General features: G+C 31.9%; 1 protein-coding gene across 4 annotated transcripts in view; it reads left to right on the forward strand.

Annotated features, from left to right (window-relative positions):
• The window catches only part of LOC132952740 (glutamate receptor ionotropic, NMDA 3A-like), a 169,065-nt gene that overhangs the window by 126,228 nt on the left and 26,706 nt on the right, over positions 1-16,131 (forward strand). The window lies entirely within an intron of this gene.

The following is a 16,131-nucleotide window of genomic DNA, read 5'->3' on the forward strand; positions in this document are numbered from 1 at the left end:
CAGCCGAAATAGCGTGCCTATTGAAAAATTATTCCTATCAATAAAAAGTTGTCCTGTAGTGCATGTTATACGACCATCTCGTTTCAGTCGGACGTTTAATAATCTCAAAACCCGCGAGTGAAACTACCGTTTCCAGAAAAAAATCTTGTAATTGGAGTGGTGCCGGTGCCTATAATATGAAAGTCGCATATCGTCAACGAACTACGAAAGTCCGAAATCGCCTATTATTGTGGTTAGTTATGGGAGGCAATTCCTTTTTTCGCCTCGTGCCCTCGTAAATTATATTATTACGTACCCGTGAGGCCGTGAATATCGTTCTCGTTAAAACGATCTCATACGGTTGGTTATCGGGTTATTACCGGGCTTTCCGTGAACTATATATGACTGCGACCGAATAAATTGCGATTACACCGTCGAAATGAAGTGCGAGTCCCCTGGTGCGTATATCAATCGAAATTCAAAGTATTAAAAAGTCAGAACCTTGACGGACGTTTAGGAAATACACGATGTAGTGGCGGATATATAGGTATATAGGCACTTTTCCGGAGCTGTTACCAGCCCACGAATAATAATATACTTGTAAACCGTCTCGGTGACAAGGTTTTAAGCTTTTAACCGAAACATTTTATTTCATATAGTATATAGGTGCCCACTAGATATGTATAGCAAATATGCGTGTACAAATATTGCGAAAGCAATAAAAAATATGACAAAAGTTGTGGATATCACACCGTAATAGATTACAACCTAAGTTAGTTATACATCGTTGCAGATCACGCTCTATAGATTAAAATTCCAAACATTTTTCATAAAAAAAAAAAATTGCTTTTTATTAAATCAAGTTTATATAAGTTTCTATTCTTTAACTTTTTAAGCCATTTGAATTTGCATTGTTCCACAATTACAAATTTGATTTATTATTTCACTGAAATTCGAATCTTACAAAAATGCAAATTAAATACATGAGATATATAGCTGTAGGTATAGTAAATTGGATTTGAACTGTGTTCCAGATCTGATAAGAAAATATATAGTTATTTTAGCTGAACTTAATTTTATGGACTCGTAAATCAATGGTTCAGAAACCAGAAACTATTGTGCTCATCGTGATCGCGGTTATTGAGCTAGTGTAATATGTTCTCTGTTTAGCAATCTAAACTGAGAATGAACTATAATAGTCTCAGCGTACCAATCGTAAAATAAATAATAACATATTATAATCACATTCAAAATGTAATAATAATAATTTGTGATGGACATTTTTCAAATTTGATATTTTATCGGTTGTTCGCCAATTTGTTTCCGTCGGTACCTTGTTAACTTGATTGGAATAATAATCTCCTCGCGAGATCAATTTGGGTCGTATGCGGGTTTTTGAGTTGAGGATTTTTAAACATATATTTTAGGTACGGGTGTTAAGGCGCAAAGCTTTGGCACGATTAAAACGGGATTTTATTTTTGATTAAAACCCGCGATTTTGTGCGTTTGATACTTTGATTGGATCAAACGGTATAGTGTTTTGGTCACCGCAGCTCAACGCTTGGACCGCGAGTGAGCACTTACTATACGGTGTTTCGGATGCCTATACAAATACGACAACAGATGTTACGATAATGTTGTCGGTGCGTTGGCTAACTGTAATTCCACAGCTTTGCAATATTATTATATTATTTGCTATACTTAAACGATGTATATTTGCTCAGTGGACTATATATATACCTATATGTATTTGGTCGTGTACTGCTAATTAGAGGGACGGTTAATACGGAGATCCGAGATTACGGATCAATTGTACATTAGTACTTATATGGACATATATGTGTAATTATATATTGCAGGTGTATGAGGTGTGGTGGTGTGTTTCGTTAAATGTATATTTCTACACGGTTTGGTTCGCACTTTTCGCAGTCCAGCCGCCCGCGTATACACGAGTGAAAACACATATCTAAGTACGGACACAAAATATAAACTTTATATCATTTGATTAGGAGTAATAAAATAGTGTAACTCGAGGAGAACATTAAATGGAATTCCAAAGTTAAATTATTTATTTCGCGTCGGACTCTATATATAATTAAGGGTAATTAACTATTAAGGGTGTGTGTTTAATAAGTTTATGAAGAGAGACATTAGCAATGGTATGTATACCCTACGCATAGATTTGATTCACGTTATATATAAAGTTTTTGGATTCCGAATTCGTTTGGCTGTAATGCTCGTGTAGGTCGTATAATGTTTAATAATATATTATGTGCCGGCAGTAGATGTGAAATTGAGTTGGCCGTTAAAATGAAAACAAACGTTAGAAAAAATATACTGCGTGTTTCAATTAGGTTTATTCTAAAACAAACGTCATAGGTAATATTATTTTTTATAGAATCAGAGTTCTGAAAAAAAAAACGGTAGGTACCCGTTCAAATGATGTTTGTATCAATCAATACAATTCGAACTTATCAATACCGCCGGCGTATTAATAGTAAGTTTTAAGTAGGTTTAAGTTCTAATAAGGTATATAAAATATAATGGCAGTAACGAAAACGACACTAACAAAATATGTAATAGTCTACTGACGATGTAATAATTGTTGTTTATATTACATTTTCTATTTTAAATATAATGTATAAAATAATCAATAATCATATTAATGATATTTTAAGAAAAAAATTATATTATTAGAATAAGAACTATTAGGTACCTACAACACATTTCATCAGTCGGTTATATTTCTGTTAACTTTGTTTATGATATACCCAGCCGCCCAGGTATATAATATTATTATTATACTATTACAATTCGGAGAATTCGTGGTATTTTTTGTGATTCGTATTTCTTTTTTTTTAGCGCGAGACAATAACAATAATATTATATATCCCTAATTTTATATTTCCTTTAAGCTGCAACTGTTTCAGCATTTTATCATCGTTTGTTATTGTGCGTCTTTGCGAACACCGTTCTCAGAGCTATTCTCCCTTTTGGTTTCGCTCTTTCGTCCGTCCCTTAAGTTATTTCCATTGGACTTGTTTTCGTTACGATTTACGTTTGTACTTAAATAATATTATACGGAATGTTACTCGCACTGTAACTGCAGTACTAATAACGATGTTATTAATTTATTCATCGTTCTACGGAATGTTTCAAATTAATTTTATTGACTATTTAAAGTGTTCTCGCGGCTTTTCTTTAAGTATATTTTATACATTTGATGATACTGACGTTAAACAGCAGTCCTACCGTGTTTGTACAAACAATATTTTATCAATATAAATATCCACCCGAGTTCCAAGTCATACTGAATGATGACTAATGCGTCAATGCGGGATCCGTATTTTCATTTTGTATAGGAGGCTCGTAGCCAATGTTTTTTTTATAATTTATGCACTTTTATGTATAAGACGACGAAGAATATCTGAATGTGTTGATTTGGATAATTTTTATACTTTATAATAACTTTATATTAAATTAATAGTATTTTGTATTGATGACCTCGCATCCCCGTAATTTGATAAATGATAGAATAATATTATTATAAGTATCTAGGTAGAGTTTTCATAACATTTGATTTTTTTCATTTATACATTATTCTATGGTTTGGATACCGCGTTAATTTTATGTACATTAATATTTAATGTAAAAATCAATAGTTAGTATTCCAAAACTTAATTATTCATTTTATAAAGTAATTATTTAAAATGTGATTAAATAATTTAAACAAATGTAATTTTATAACTGATTAACTAAATTTAAATTGCAGTTATATTAAAGATAATTGACATTTAAACGGACCGCGTATAATCTGACAACCAAATAAAACACGAAAGTCGTCAGATATTTGGTCGGTGATATTCCGAACGAGCGGTAAATAATTATTTATTGTACATTATCAGAAAACCATGCTTTGCAGGACAAATTGGCCAGAAAATAATATATCGAGTGTTAATCGAGTAAAATGTATCGGGTGCTAATATAATAAACGATATCGGGGGTTCTAATAGAGTAAAATTTATCGGGTATTAATAGAATAAAATTTTAAAACGTATATGGATATTACACTTGATTACATTTGCATTCTCGAAAATCATATGGGACTTTATAGGTGAAATATATTCGTCTATAGTTTTTAAAAACGAGTTTCGGAGTTTCAATCCTGCAGTTAACCGGTAAAATTATTTCGACGCATTTAAATTGATCAATGACTTAGTGACGATCTAGTAGAGATGTTTAAAACTTTAAAACTTTATAAACTTATTGGATTTAAATATTGTCTGTATGGCAAATAACTTTAATATTATTACTCTAATATGATAAACTGGACCTTATTCCTGACGGCTAGCACGGTCGTTCGAATAAGTTGCCATTTACATTTTGATATCACTAACTGAAGAGGGTTTTCTCAAAGAGAATAATATAAATAGCTAACTTTTTTGGATTTAGTTATATTTTACTGGCTTGTTTTATCGTACAAAACAGAGACGTTTTTTTGTTATTTTCAAATGTATTTATTTCTAAGTTGAATTTGATTTACCTTTTTATATATTATATTTTTAAACGGATATGAATAATTATTGAATATGATTGAGTATAATTAATGTTTGTTATTTACTTTTTAATGATATTTACCTGGTCTAATTATATTATTGATTGGAAATTAATGTATAATCAAAAATGCAATAATTTTTTTAGAACTACTTATGGCATTAAGCATAATAATAATATTCGTTTGGTTTGTTTGAATGCTTAAAAAATATAAATTTATTGGGAAGCGATAAGGATAGCTACTACAGTATATTAACTAATTTAATCTTTATTAAAAATTATGTTAAACAATTTGAGATCTAGGTACCGTAACATTAAATTTCATTAAATGTTTTTAAAATATGTACGGTTGTATCGTATCGTTTGATTCGTCGATTTAATTTAGATAGCCTCAAAAGTTGTGTCGGAAAACACGATTTTTACAAACATATTTACATTTACAACATGGATGTCTGACGTAACGTAACATGGCCAGTGAACACGTGACTCATTATTCTTATTCTTATTATTTATCGTCGTCGTCGTTATTGATTTATATCATGATGTACCTGTCCTGATGTATTATAATAAAAAATAATAATATATTGTTTGGTATAGCATTTAAAACAATAGGTATTATAGTCTTGAACTTTTTAATCTATTAACAAAGGAAAATGGGAGATTTCCAACAAGTGGCTGTAATATTATACTTACCTACCTATTTATTCGCATTACACTAAAACCACACACACCGGTGATTTTGTCACGTCGACCTAAAGGGTATCATCGTTGGGAGTATAATTTGTACAGCTGGATTTCTTGGAACCACTACGATGACGTGCACGTTACGTTCACATAATATTATAATAATTACTCGTATTTACCTACACAAAGTGTCCCACGAAGATTTGCCACTCATTATAAGTGGTCGCGGGGCATAATAATAATAATACCAAGGTTTCCATTAGCCTACGATTTAAAAGCGGGGAAACTCTCACGGGGTGCGTGTAACTAAATAAAAAAAAAATACCAACTGAACGCTGCACTACCTGACAACGTTGTTTTACCTACCTACCTACCTACGACTCTACCTAATATATTTTACAATCAAATTTCGTCTCACGCGTACCCGTTGTAACTATTTTTTGAAATTCGAACAAATATAATATATACGCCGCGCCGCCGGGTTTATTGATATTTTATACGATATTATATTATATTATTATTATTGTTGTTGTGATGTACACAATATCATAATGTGTGTGTACTAGAAATTTAGACGGATATGTCTGCCGGGGATATAATGCGCGCTGTCTAGACCATTTACATTTTGCTAGTGGTTGAGACACGGTCGAGGGGAACCTAATACATAAATTATTATACTCGACTAACGTTCTAGAATTACAATTCGTGAACTGTACGCGCCGACTGTCGGCTCTTTATATACATGCGCGCGGTATCGCTTTTCGAATGTAACGTCTAAAAAGGAATAACGAGAGCATAAAAAAAAACTGTATTCATAATATAACTGATAGGTTAAACTTATCAAAAACTAACCTACCGCTGCAGCGTTGAACTTTCGCATCGCATGAAAATTACCATCGTGTACACAACACGCGATACCTGCTGGTACAGTCGATTCTCGATAATTCGAATCTCGAGGGGAATAAAAAAATTAATTCGACTCTACATGTGTTTTACGTGTTACGTAGGTAGTGAGTTACCTCAAACATAACTTAAAAACTCGTCTTCAGGGGGTGAGAGAAAAATTTGAGTTGTCGAAGTTTTCGAGTTATTATAATAGAGATTCTACTGTACACAATTATTATACGAGCATGTATATAACAAGGGCGCAATTAAGGGGGTGACGAGTGGGATATAGACCCCTCCAGAGCCTTTATAAGAATATATGTATATACCATTCACCAATGTACTAGGACATTTTGTATTTTGTGTGCAAATAAATATCTACCCCTCCCCAGTACAAATTTCTAATTACGCCACTGGAATATAATATATATTATTATTACAATTTATTATTATTCAGTGCAAGGCGCTTACGGTGAGAATTTAGAGTCGATTCGCACACAAATATAGTACGCACGCACAAGGGGTATTATATAATATATAGGTATAGGTACCTGAAGCATGGGATCCGTTCTCCTTAGTTATTAAGCACAAGTTAACGTCCAAAGTCATCGGAGAAAGTCTCTGCACGTGTATCATTTTTCAATTAAAGTATGCCTTTATACACGCGCGCATATAAAAGCAGTTTTTCTTTTAGATTAACAAAATTCGAAGTGAATCGAACTTTGTAAACAATTTTATCGAGGCTTCAGCGCGTTTGGGGTAGCAGGTGGATTCGAGTTTCGCGCTGTTTATTTTATTTTTTTTATTCCTCCACTTCTCGCGTCTTTCTCTCTCTCTCTATTCTCTCTCTGAGTGTTTGAAGTCGGCATTGACATTTTCGGAACGATTTATCAATTATTCTCCTACTCGTTTGACACGCGGGGTGGGTGTACGCACTGTACACTAAAGGTACAAGGTACATGCTTGTCATGTCGGTTATATTGTATAATGCGTATAACTATACCTCGCCGGAGTGGCGTGTTCTCCTCTAGTCCGCTCGTGAACGGAACACGTCGTTTCGAGTGTCAATCTCGAAATAATAATACAACACAACGTTATAATAACTGATATTATTATTATTATTATTATTATTATTATTATCCAGAGTGATTTTTAGAATTTTATTCGCGAGACGTAGCACGAAGTGTGTAACCGGACAACAACCTTCGATCGTGTTTTATAATTATTTGACGGTTTTCACAGACCCGAGTACTGGGAATTCTGATTGCCGGGTGGCTTTTGAACGAGCTTTTTTACGAATTGCTCTGCAGTCCGGATTATGTAGAAGAGCACTACGGTAGACTACGGACACAATGCGTCCACCTCGTTATTTTGTTGAAAAACTATTTCCCGTTTTCATAACTGTCGTGGTCGGTCATCACGCAGCAATATATACGTAGGTAGAAGTAAATCTCGAACCGTCATCGGTGGTGGGACACACGATTTTAAATATCGTTTGCGCCGCCGACTGTTGACAGGATGTTAAAGAGCGAATATGACGCCGGGCGATTCACAATAATCGTGTATTTTTGCAATTCTCGTAAAATCGTTTATCCGACACACACGCTAGAAGTGCCGAGTTACAGATAATAATAATATGAAAAAAAAATAGAAACGACTAGGTCATGAAAAACTTGCAAGTTTCGTATTTTGTATTATAATATATTACGTATATATTATACAGTTACCGAGAGGAAAACGTACATTTTAAAGTTACACAAAGTCGTACTAGATTCTGTAACTTCGTTACAGTCCGCCAGCTATGGGGATAACCACAGTGTAATACTTTCGTGGTGCATAATATATAATACAATCGATTACGGTCGTATTTCGAGGGAGGGGTGTTGTGGCATTGTCAAAGAAAATTATCTTGAGGGATGAAAAATTCGTTTTGGAAAGAAAAAAATAGTCGCACGATGTTGTCCCTCCATCACACCGCCGGCACAATCACCACCCACCGACAGTGACTAACACACGTATACTTTGGAGTACACTTCACGCAACATACAAGCGAACATATTTTTCATATATCTGCAGCCAAGTCTTTTCCACGTGGCGTGTTCTCGGAATTGTCTATATACATTGTGTACGAGATCATTCCAACTAAGTCACTATAGCTTTTTCTTTTACGAGAGAGCGAAAAAAATAAAACAATTTTATTTTGCGCGCTTATTATATTATTATATTGTGACCTTACTACTGCTACTACAGTACTCGGCGTTTTGAGTATGTCTATTTGGTTTTTCACAATATATCTATTGCGTATATATAGATGTCGCACTCGTCTCCTAACAATTACCATGATTTTCACTCGTCCAATTCATCGTCGGAATGACGACATTGTCCCCTGAAAAAATTTAAATCTCTTATTCTGAATTCCGATCAAGGCTTTCCGCCCGCTCTGTACGTGTATTCCATTCTATATTATTTATTTATTTTTTACAACTGTCCCCCCCCCCATGTATATTATAATGTATACGCCCTCAGCCCTCCCTAACATATCTCTAGTTAATTATGAAAACGAACGTTGAAATTTTGATTTTTCTATATTTTTCGATAAAATCCTAAAGTTCGAATAAATAAGTGTAGTAAGTAATATTATTGCAATAATCAGAATATGTTTTATTTATTTTATAAGTTCACATCATATAATTTAGGCTTATTAAGCTACTATTCTGCAGTTTCTAACATGATACGTTCGTGTCTCATACAACTTTTAGAGCGTTAAATACAATAACAATGAATTTTGCTTCAATAAAATTCACAAAAAAAAAACAATATTGTTCACGTCATTGTAAAATGAATAGTTATAATTTTACTTTTTAAAATCATTCTGTTTGTTTATGTCTATTTGTTGACATCATACACTATAATCGAGTTTTATATCTAAAAAAAAACCATATTATTATAATTACCTACTGTGTTTTTCTATATAATAATTACAAGACTACCTGTGTATATATATTATATAGGTACTGCTGAAAAATCGTACAATATACGAAATATTGAATAATCGCGTTCATAATAATATTAGGTATATTATTCTAATATTATTACACAAACTATAAAATCAATACATTCATAAGACGTATCATTATAATATATACGATTGGTAGGTACTTCATATTTTATGCATTATACAATATACATATACCCATATAGGTAGTGTGATGTCTTCATTTGATGTACTTGATAGAATTTTTATTCCGAAATAATGTAATCGAAATGAAAAATAAAAAACACAACCATCTGAGTCAACATATTGGAATACATGGAATATTATATAGTTATCGTGTAACACGATTAATGCGTGACGGTAAATCGGTACACATGTATTTACACTCTGGTGTAATAGCAGTCACCGAATTGAAGCAGTGTGTATAATAATTGTTATTTTGGACAGTTTTAGGTTACACCAGCTTGTCGTGTTCGCAAAACATTTAATATACATCACGCACCAAACAAACTAAAATGAAAAAACAAATTTACACCATCTCTATATAAATGCATCGTGTAGCACACCTGATGCCGGGTTTTCAGAATTTTCGTAGACTCGACGCCACTATTAAATCCATTACCTATAAAATATTATAATATAATAGCAATACAACATAATATAATAGCAATACAGCATAATATAATACGAGAGCCCTCAGACACCTGCGGCTGGCACAGCGACGCAATGTGTCACGCACTGATCGATTTCAAACTACAATTTTTTTTCACTTATTCGATATCGTTGTTATTCAAAATCTCGAAACAAGTGAAATAAAAAATAATACGTTATTCCCACGAAAATAAGTAACAATATTATCTATATATTTTTCTATTTGAGTCGCGTATCTATATATACATCTACGCGTGGTGCACTTTTTAAACAGTCATGTATTTTCTATTTGACATATTAAAATTATTCGTCTCTTAAACGGAAACACAAGACACCTCTGTTAGGTTACTGTACGTGTTGGGAATGTTTTATTATCGACGCGTGTGTTTAGAGAATTATATATTATAATGATATTTCTCGATAAACATTAATACATTATTTAATCGATAATACGTGAAAATTTAAATGTGTTTATAGACAAATTTCCAAGGAGTCATGTCGTGCATTATATCGCGCGCTGAGAACAAAAAGGTTCTATACATTCGTTTAATTTTCAACTGTGCATTTTTTGATCTAACAATAACGATAACCTGAAAAAAATTATTTGCCATCAAACTGCTCTCCTGAACACTTTGGATATTGTGACATAGAACTTTTTCGTTTTCAGCTCGCGATATAACGGCAGTGTTATCTATGCGTATTGATAAATAAACACTTAAAGTAATCATGGTTATTTTTTTAATTCAAATGTTTTATAATAAATTGTTATTTACGTTACATATAACGACATAACGGCATGATGACGATCGGTAAAAGTATCGAAATGATTGGGTATAATATACAATGATCGAAATATCACATCCATACGACTATATATATATTGTATCTAACAATCCTAGCGGAACGAATTATTTGTAAGTTGTCTCTTGACGATTGATGTAACGAAAGCATCGACCGACCGACAAAAATAAGAATTCAGGAATATCGTACATTTTATACATTGTGCCGAACGGATACGTCGTATAATATTATTAATATTATATCGTAAGATAAAATACATTTGGATTTTGGGCGTATTTGAAAAATTGTACGAATAGCTAAAACATGTTCTGATTTATCCGAATGATTTAAAATGGGTATACGACATTATTGGTCCCGAAAACCCTATCGGCTATACTTGGTATTTGTTTATACATTTTTAAATCGAAAAACAACTTACTTACATGTCACATTTATAATTACTTATGTACTTTACGACTTTAAAAATTCAGACGAACCATTTTTTAACCTTACTTATACCCGATTCAGTTATAATCCTAATGATTACTTAAATTTTGTAAGACATTCAACAGACGCATCGAAATAATATAATTGCAGTACCTATAATGGGTGATAGGGTGAGGAAGCCTTTAGACCGAGTTTTTTTAACGTAATTTCATTACCTACTAATTATGATATACCTAGTCAAAATATTATTGTAAGCTAGACATGTTTGTCGATACTGCAAATATGTCATATAATACAAATCTGTCATATAAATATTTAATATCAGCTATTGGAAAGAATCCGTTGGACAAAAAGCACATCATTAAACGCGACTTACCATTCTTATTAATATTATAGATAAGACGTATTACCTACATCATGACGCATAAACTATTTATACGGTTGTATAACCGTGGTATGGACAAAAACAAAAGGCTGCTGGCTCGCATTGATAACACGACCGACGTTATATGTCGGCCTTTCAGGTTCGTATTCGGAATCCAAATCTCTAAATACAGCATTTATTACATTTCTTGTTTGACATTTCAAATTATAAAATAAAACGTTAAGAAAATACAGGTCCAATATAAATTCGTTTTTAAAAAAATCAATATTTCAGACAGTACGTCCGAACCAAACGTCAAATACCTACATCGAGTAGAACAAACAATATCAAAAGAATAAAATTCAACGTTGATTTCAAGGTGTGACGAGTAAAAAAGGTACCTAATTATTTTTATTTCCACTCCCTATTTCTTCGTGTAACCCCAGGATTCGCATTTGAATGACTCTCATTATTTATACGTCATAATATAATCTATATAATTAAGCATTTCAGTGGTGGTACATTGAACAATACGTCTATTTTTGTATTTTGTCATATGACTCTAACCAATTTCCTCTAAACTACGAAGAAATTATCGGTTAATGCTTTGAAAACCATCAGTTGGCTTCTAAGATTAAGTACGAATAATTCGAAGGGTCCGGTGCAATAACAAGATAAATCCACTTTTTAAATTTTTCAGGAGACATAAATAACAGTTTTACTATCCCCCCCTCCCCTTGATCAAATTACTGTTTCAAAAATTGATTTTTATGGTTTAGATGTATATATAACAGTACATTAACTCTTATTACTTTTGAATAAATGTTTATAATTTTAATTAATTAATTATAAATTGATGGAGATATATTGGTTTTGACACAAAATTATAATTCATATTTTTTTTTATATCTCAAAAATACTTGCAATATTTGTACTAAATAATCTTAAAAAACATTAACAATGTGTAACCATACCTATATTTATGATAATCCAACCGATCACAAACGTTTGTTAAAAGAAATTGAGCTAATTCTGTGTTTTAAGGAGATACCTGGAGATTCCAACACGTTTTGATAGCTGATAAGTAACGTAAACTGGAACCGTGGTAACATAAAAGTAAATAATAATAAATATACTAATATTATAAAGTAATATGAAGGTTACAGTGGTTACAAAATGTTAAATGATATAATATTTATGTCTATGCCAGTTGGTAAATGTGTAAAGTACAGTGTTTACATCGTTCGGAAAAAAAAACAGATATCTCCGGAGATATAAGCTTATCTATCAGTCGGATATGTATCGTTATTACACCTAAATGTAGACAAAATTTTCCACAATCAGAATATGTCAAAACATGCATTTTGATAAAAATGGAGATATCTTGTTATTGCACCGGACCCTTAAGAAATTTGTTAAAATTATTAGTCCTTTCCCTTGTTTTTTTCTTGATCCTTTTGACTGATATCCGACCCTGCAGTAACTCATAAGCCATTAATAATAGAATCATACTTCTAAAATTATTGGATTAAACCTTTACTCATAGGTTTATTAAATGGAAAGCCACAAATAATAATTTAGTATTTTGATATTATAACAATTAAAGTTTAGACGATAAATGTTATTTTACTTTTTAAAGTATCTATTTGAAAACTTCAGAAATCGATGGGATACGAATTAACAACTACGTGTCATATAGGCACAATATTATGAACGCGCCTATAGAAGTTCACCGTTGACTTATATGTCGGGAATGTTACACTTGTGCTTAATCATGATATCGTACATACAACTTGTATTTGTATAATATATAATAATTATTATTCATAGTATTATTATTATACCATTGTAAATTACTCTTATTCACTTATTTACGTGGACGACCAATTTTAGGATGACGTTTGAAATTTAAAAATATTTAAAATCTACTAAGGTTTGGAATTTTGGAGTAGCTCAAGGCCCTCGGCGTTCACTTTCCCTACACACACACACACACACACATGGACGTTGTCTCATGTGGTGGCGCACGAGAAACGAATTCGGTAGAGTTGGCCACCACACGTCTAGATGTGGGGACGGCGGGTCGGGTCTGCACACGTCTCGTAGTCAGTGGCGTATTTACGGGGGGGGGGGGGACCTCCCTTAGGCTGTATATAATGGGCAAAATTTTTCGGAATCCTAACTTAAGACGTCTAGCTTTAAAAGCGGGACTACTAAATAAAATCATATCCCCCCACCCCATGACAAAAACCTAAATACGCCACTGCTCGAGGTCGGTGTCTTAGCCTTCGCTTAAGCCGCGGAAATTCGTAAATCGAATACCCCTCGAAATCGTCCGCATAGTTACCACAAGCCGCAGTATTATTGGGATATATTTGGTGGGATAGCGATGATAATTTGTTCGTTTGCCAGGCTATGTGGTGGTGGTAGTGGTGGCGATGATGATAGTGGTGGTGGTGCTTTGACCGCGTTTAACAAAGCGTCCAGACAGTGTGAACAGACAGACGGCTTTCGTGCGCCCGCGCGATTGCAAGTTACGACGATGGTCGTTGTGGTGGCTGTGGTCCGCGATTGATTTTACGCGGCTCTTCAACTTCAACGGTGGTTAGGAATAAGTCCTTAAGTACCTGCTATCTATGTGAATTATTAGTAGAACAATGTATGGCCGAAGAGAGGAGATAATATTGTGTTGCAGGACAACGGGATATAATTTTTCGTAATAATGACCACTCGCAATTCGAATCACGCAAGTCTTTTGAAATATAAGAAATTTCCAAAATAGAAGCGAAATATTTTAAGTTGATGCTATAGTCAATAAGTGGGAAAATGGCACAGTGCAAAATTAAGAAGTTATCTATAATATATTGTGATATAAATTACAATAATATTTTAATATTGATAATTTCGTTTGCTTGGATGATGAAATGAGACTGGGCGTGATATGACACGAAAATTAAAACTTTCATATTTAAAACTGTGAGTAAACATTTTCAATCTTACCAATTAAAGCATCATAGGTTTATGAATGCTGTGAATTTGACGATTACGCTTATATTATTCTTTTTGATTTATTTTTTTTACTATCGATTCATTGCGATTTTAGATAACTTTACTAAAATACTAGACATTTAATTTCAAAATTATTAATTTATATTACGATTAATTGTAACACACTATGTACATTTTAACAGTATTAATATTCTTGATTGTTTTTTATTTTGTCTCACAAACATTTCCAATTTCAAACGATACCTATCATAATACTTTGGTAACCGACCTCGGCTCAGAATCGTATTTAGAATTCGATGACTTATCATCGCTTTTAAATTCGTAATAAGACCTGTAGGTACGCATATAATATTAAAAGTGAATACACTGTAGTTTCTATACCTTGTCAGCTTTTTTTTATTCTGTTATCGGTTCTATATACAAGTACTTGAAACACTTTACCTCGTAAATAAAAAAATACTGATTTAAGTGGTCACCGATAATATACTGGATTTAGACAAATAAATGTATAATATAAATAAAGTTTAATATGTAAATATTAATTATTATGAGATATGACAAATCTACCAATAGTAATAAGAATAACTAATAACATTTTTATCATAATATAAGTAATTAAAAATTGTTTACCATTGAAATCGTTTCCACAAATATAATTAATACTTACATTATGCATTACATGGGTTAATATGTACCAATATATATTCAATATTGTGTATTAGAGAAGAGTTATTTATCTTCAAAATATTGTTTATTGAATTAGTCCTGAAACTTTCTTTGATCTTTCTCAAATATTATTCATTCGATTTTTTCGAGTCGCGGTTTGTATAATTTATCTTTTTTACGTTTTATTTGAAATTATTCTTATATATTTGTAAGAAACATTAAAGGAACTTTCAGTTTTAATTCCAACGGCTTCCACAAATTAACAATTTTACTAAACAACCGCATGGATTACATTATGTTACATAACATAACATAACATACAGTTCAAAGTTTAAACAAACTTCTAAACTATAAAAAAAAATCCGTTTTCTGTGATCTATTTGGCATTAGTTTTTAATCATAAACTTAATTCGTTAATGCTATTACATTAAAGTGTGCAAAAAAATAATGTAAAATAAAAATTATTTCATACTTCAAAATAAACTTATTTATTTTTACTTATTTTGCAACAATTTTAGTTAGGTTTTATTAATAAAGTTCTATAATTAAGTTTTATGATTACTTTATACTACCTACGGTTTTCTTTTTATTAATTTTCTCAACTACAATCTACTAGAAAACATTTTTTAGATTGCTATATAGTATACTTATTCACTTGTTGTCTAGTAGTTATTTTTGTACTTTTGGTCTTATTGTGTATATACATATGCGCGACGCGCGTAGTCTGTGATCAAAGTTAAGAGGGTGATACGGGGTGAAATTATTACTCCTCTACTTTTGTTTCATCCGCTTCTACTTTTTTTATACCTATATTCAAAAATTTAATTTAATGCTAATTGAAAGTATGTTCTGCTTACTGAAAACTGAAACTTATTAATGTGTAGTTTTTAACATTTTAATATTGGTTGTATATAAATCTGTCTCTAATTAGAAACCATAATTTCTTTATTTATTATATTTCTGTAGTGTATAATTCATTCTAATATACCTATATATAATATAATGGACATAGCTGATAGGCATTTCCGCTTTCAATACTTATACTATATATAGGTACTATGCATTCGTACTGTTTTCTTGAGTGCTTGTTATCGATTAATCGTATTTTACTTTTTGA

This window comes from Metopolophium dirhodum, chromosome 9, assembly GCF_019925205.1.
Source record: "Metopolophium dirhodum isolate CAU chromosome 9, ASM1992520v1, whole genome shotgun sequence".
Lineage (NCBI taxonomy): Eukaryota > Metazoa > Arthropoda > Insecta > Hemiptera > Aphididae > Metopolophium > Metopolophium dirhodum.